The sequence below is a fragment of the Amblyomma mixtum genome, chromosome 6 (assembly GCF_055824585.1).
Source record: "Amblyomma mixtum isolate Tamu chromosome 6, ASM5582458v1, whole genome shotgun sequence".
NCBI lineage: Eukaryota > Metazoa > Arthropoda > Arachnida > Ixodida > Ixodidae > Amblyomma > Amblyomma mixtum.
In genome coordinates this window covers 12,515,223-12,520,796 of record NC_143017.1, presented here as the reverse complement: position 1 = coordinate 12,520,796, position 5,574 = coordinate 12,515,223, and the positions used below count along the sequence as shown (strand labels likewise).

Sequence of the window (5,574 nt, the reverse complement as noted above, 5' to 3'; positions counted from 1 at the left end):
ATGATGCATCAAAATATTTTATGGAGAACAATAGAGGAACAGAATATTGCCTTCGGCACACTTCCCCTCAGTTCCCTCTGAGTAACAATGACTGACACACAGCAATTGAAAAACATAACAGGTTTTAATTCACGATGTTTCGGCTGGAGGACCAGCCTTTTTCGAGTATAGTATAGCATTCGAAACAAAAGCTGTGTGCTTCAAATGCTGTAGTACACTTGAAAACGGCTGGCCCTCCAACCAAAACGTCGTCAATTAAATCCCGTTAGGTTTTTCTTACGTATATACGAGATGTTTCAGGGAAGACTAAGTAATTTTCAAAAAACAGGTATTTTGAGATGAATGTACGGCTTTTTCAGCATAGTATTACCAGTGTTGGCAGGCACCAGAAAACTTGTGAAGAGTCTTACGTAGTAAGCTGGTTAGCTAATTTTTATTAATGAACCTTTTCACTATCAGAAACTTTGTCAAAACATTAAGTTGGGCTAGTTGGTAACGGCTTGAAGGAATCATACTCTTAGCGGTAAGAACACACACAACACCAAGACACGCACACACAGGACACCCGCTAGACTTCAACTATCTTTACTGGACACTTGTACGACATAAATATGTATCACTGAGCACCCGCAGGTGCCTCGTCATCGGCATCAGGTCTAACTAAGCCCTCCCCTCTCCTCCAAGGCATACGGTTGCGCCGATAAACAATCCCTTTTTCTGTCAATGCCAGGGAGGGAGTGCTTACACACGTCACCCGCCTCTTGAATACGAAAGGCCTGGGAGCCGAGAAAAAAGAAAGAGAAATTATCGAAGTCTTTCGTATTCAAGAGGCGGGTGACATGTGTAAACACTCCCTCCCTGGCGTTGGCAGAAAAAGAGATTGTTTATCAGCGCAACCGTATGCCTTGGAGGAGAGGGGAGGGCGTAGTTAGACCTGTTGTGGATGACGAGGCACCTGCGTGTGCTCAGTGATACATATTTATCTCGTACAAGTGTCCAGTAAAGACAGTTGAAGTCTAGCGGGTGTCCTGTGTGTGTGTGTCTTGGTGTTATGTGTGTTTCTTACTGCTAAGAATATGATTCCTACACTATCAGAGTTAGGCGTCTAGTTGCCATTAGAGATTTGTAGCAGTTACATGCACTGGAGGTGTTTCTTTCCCTGTGTGCTTTCAAAAGCACATGTATTTTCGCACGATGCAGCCAAATTTTGTCGAGCCACAGCGGCGAAAGTAATCATGTTTTGTACATTCCAGAAACTGATATGGCTACTACGAACAACTGGCTAAAAGTCTCTAACTGCAACCAGTTGCAAACCTGTGTTAGTTAAAAAGTTAATTATCAGAAATTAGTTACCCAGCTTACTAAATACACCTGAACGGCTTTCTGGTGTCTGCTAACACTGGTAATATTATGCAGCAAAAGCCATATTTTTGAAAACTACTTATTCTTCTCTGAAACACCTGGTGCATATAAATACTGCTCACTTTCCTGTACAACACAGAAACGAAATAATTTCTTCTGTAACATGAAAGTTCCATGAGCCACATAACAAACCCGTGGAAAAAAACTGCATGCATACACACACATCTCTCCAAAACAGCTAAAAAATCCCACACAGTGAAACAATGCTTACACTGTCTTAAGACCAACATTAAAGGCTGCAAACACTAGCGAATTAAAAGTCAAACAGATGCCAAACATATGCTAAATGTCCCCATGGATGTAGATATTAAGCTATGAGCTGATTTTAATAAAAATGCATCAGCACAGAAATGCTTAAGCGACTTTGTTGGTGCACTATCCTGACACTTGTCCTCAATATCAGGCAGCCTGCTTGTTGTTCATCATCATCATCAGCCTGACTATGCCCACTGCAGGGCAAAGGCCTCTCCCATGCCTCTCCAATTAACCCTGTCGTTACTTGTCTGCATCACCAGCGGAAGAGGTAGCGTCCTAGTGATGAGACGTGTGCACGAACAGGTAGCCTCCTCCATGGCAGAATGCAGCAGCAAGAGAACTGCACAAGAAAACATTCAAAGTATACAGTTATAGTAACTTCTAATAGAATCAAACACGGAGAAGCAACAATCAGTTAAATGTGCACTAAAATGCAGCACTCTGAGTGAGTTTGATAAGGCTGCTGAGTAATAGCATAAGCAGCACTCACAAGACTAGAACTAAATGTAATGCGTCCTTGAACAAGAAAAAGCTACAACATGCTGTTGTGCTCAATTCTGCCCCCACATTCGAAGACTGAATGATATTCACAGGAACTGACATTAACGTGTTACACCAAATTAGGCTACCACGAAGAGATATTTAGCCATTCCAGTCATATGAAGAAAACATGCAGGCCATCAAATATAAAAATTACTTTGTGTTTCTGATTTGTCTGCACAAAAACTCACGCAGCTTTTGTTTTCAGAAGTGATGGCACAAAGACATTGCAATATATAATGCACATGTTGCTGTAGATAATGTATCATTTGCAGCTATACCAGGTGTTAGGGGAAAATGTATGAACAAAGAGTACAAAGGTGAGCAAGTTCGTCAGGGCAAGAGTGGCACACTCTAATGCAAATGAATCAAAATATTAAGGCACACACTGCGTCAGATACAATACTTGTAAGTAAAGCTGCATAGAACTACAAGCGATAAAAGCCTCAGAAACGTGCCCCTAAGGGAGCCGCTGGACTGGTAGTTTTTTATTTGTCCCGCAGCACATCCCTCTAGTGCTGAGGCCTGCTCATATCTGTTTAAGTTAAGAATACAAGAGAAACAAGCAAACAAGTGTTCCAAAGAAGATAAAAATGTGCACTTAGGTTGTTCTTTAGGAAACTACCTGTCACTAATTTGCAGCAATAAATACCTCGAGAAAGTAAATTAAGTTATTTACACAGCTTATTAGAAACCTTGATGGCACGGGAGAAAGGCAATATCAAATGCATCGGTTCAAGTAAAGCCAGGGGTCTTGTTAAGGTCACAGCAATATTTGTTGACTTAGGCTCAGCTAGTGTAATGCAATCAGTAATTGAACGTCGGCATGAATAAAAATAACAATGCACCAATACTCAATTCCAAATGCATTTCAACTGTACAGTGCAGTCAGTTGTGACAAAGGGAGCGTGAAAGAAAACCTCAGCAATGCTCACGACATCGAATAAGCACCTTTCTTCTGTACAGCTAAAATATAAGCTTTACAGGGTTTCATGTAATGCAAGGATAACCTGGTAAGGTATCAATTATTGATGCTAGCAACAAATATGCTTCTAAAGCAGAGTGCTCCATATGAACGCCAATATTCAATTATGCATTGCCCGTTAGGCCATGCATATCACATCACTGGTTCACTTCAAACATGCCATACCTTGTAAGAGGTAGGTACTGCTGAAGTAAACCTAAAAAATTTATTTGATGCTTTTAGACTGCTGTATAAAGGTCATGAAGCAGATAGCTGTTTTAATTTGGTCTATACTGTGGTCAAGATTTCCAAGCACGAGTGGCATGAGGGAAAAAACTATAAAAAGCATTTCACACTATAACACAATGTACTTGACTAGGGGAGTGCTTTCATGATGCCCGCAATATCTTTTCCCTTTCACTTGGTCCTCTTTTAAAAGAAAAAAAAACGAAAGAGAGAGGGAGCCTGGACCAGAAGATTTTTGGCAGGCTAAAAAAGACAAGGAAAATATACCCACTTGTCTACCTATCCTTTTACAAGTGGCACATGCTTGATATCCAGTGTCAATGGCTGATAGGCTGAACCAGCAGGTCTTGATGTCATTTGCCTCTGGTTGAGGTAGCACTGGCTCGATGACAGATGAAAGCTGGTGCAAAAGTAGCGTGATGATACCGGTGGAGCAGCTGTACAGGGCTTGACTGCGGGTGCATTTGAAGAAAGGCTGCATTAGAGCCATGCTTTCATAAACATCACAGAAGGCACATCCCATTACAACCTCTAGCTGTTCAGTCCAATGTGTTCATGAGTGGAGGCTAATGATTAATTACCTATGCCTCCAATAGTTAGCAAAAAAATGGTTTACAAAGCTTGTCATACTTTTCTTAAAGCTATTATTCGCGAATCACGTTATACTTTTATCGCTTCAGACTGAAAATGGGGGAATGACATAAACGTAGTGAACGTAAAAAAATAAAATGACAACAAACCTTCCATTGTGCGATTACCTCAGCTGCACTGCAATGGAATGGTTCTGCTATTTTTAATCGTCGTTTCGTTGACCAGAACTATCAAGAAACACAGCACTTGATGTGACTGCGACGTAGAACGGGCAATGCTCCTTATCCAGTAAACACTCAGGCAGCAGAATCAAAAGACGCACGCCGCTACAAGCACTTTTCGTTCTTATGGTCTCCTTTTCACGCGCTGCTCCTGTTCAGTCGGAATAACGAATCAAGCAGCACCCCATAGTTCTCGGCGTGCAACCAAATTCTATCACATAACTCCTGCGCCGAGGAGCTGACGCAAAGAGCGTGAGGCGGCGGGTTAAAAGTTGCATAGTTGGCAAGCGAGCGTGTCAGAACACCTTCTCTCTGCAAACGATCGCGTGGTGCCCGCATTTTGCACCTCACTGCGAACAAGACGTGAAGACCAACCCAAATGCATTCGCAGCCCTCAATCATACCCCCGACACATCGCAGAAGTCATTTTCCAGTTCTGTACTTACATTTGTCAACGTTCACGGCAAGCCGTTTCTTCTATCGGGCATCGGGCGCCGGCCGCTCTCGGCGTGGTTGCGTGCAGTACGTCAGAGCAGTTTTTGAGCACTGCGTGCGCGTAAGAACGTCTTCCGCAGCACTGGAGCCATCTGTCACCTTCCGAGTTCAGTCGCACTACCACAACACTAACGAGGCCGCACATTTAACACAAACAAACTGAAGAAAAGCACCCACAACTTCACAACCGTCGCACCCCGTCAACAAAGAGTCGTTTCAGCGTCCTAAAATAGATAGTGTAGCGCGCGGCCAACGTGAGACTCGCAATACGCCGCCAGCGAACGGAAAGGTGGCGTTAATGTCGCCTAACTTTACACGCGTTAAAAAAAGAATTGATAAAGCCCTTTTTGCCACAAACTTGTTGCATTAAACGACAAAATATTTTGTTTAAATTACAAAGTCAGCAAATTGGAATGATTGAGGTGAAAAAATGCGACTACTAACAACCAACTGTTTCTGGTGGCGCTGCGAACGAAAGCTTGGAAAACCGGGCAGCTACAGGCGACGCATCTGGGGCCAGGAAAGCCGCAGCCGCTGCACGGCTGCACTGACTGCCTAGTTCTAAGGCTATAACTCAGCTCCCCGTAACTGCGTCGCAGAATAAGGAATGATGATGATGTTGCCAAACGCTACTGGTTTCGGTTTTTATTTTCGCATATTGTGTGGCTTAGCGTACTCTACACAGCTTGGCTCATGCGATTTAGTGTACGTGTGTGTACCTAGGGAACACGAGCGTTCGCACGCCGCTCTAGCGTGACGCGCGAAACTTTCAAGGATGCGCTGCAGCATCGCCTCTGTTTTGTGTGTGTTTATATCACGTCATTGGACACCTTGCACGCT

The 5,574-nt window shown here is 43.3% G+C and overlaps 1 long non-coding RNA gene across 2 annotated transcripts; it reads right to left on the bottom strand.

Annotated features, from left to right (window-relative positions):
• Positions 1-1,050: 1,050 nt before the first annotated feature.
• LOC149338236 (uncharacterized) lies at positions 1,051-4,926 on the bottom strand. Of its 2 annotated transcripts, none has more exons than XR_016283718.1 (3): positions 4,686-4,926; positions 3,699-3,902; positions 1,051-2,017 (listed from the first exon to the last, which is right to left on the bottom strand). It is a non-coding gene; the product is annotated as an uncharacterized LOC149338236 (long non-coding RNA). The 2 variants fall into 2 exon arrangements; XR_016283717.1 differs by having other exon boundaries at positions 1,052-2,017; positions 3,699-3,879; positions 4,686-4,924.
• Positions 4,927-5,574: the final 648 nt, after the last annotated feature.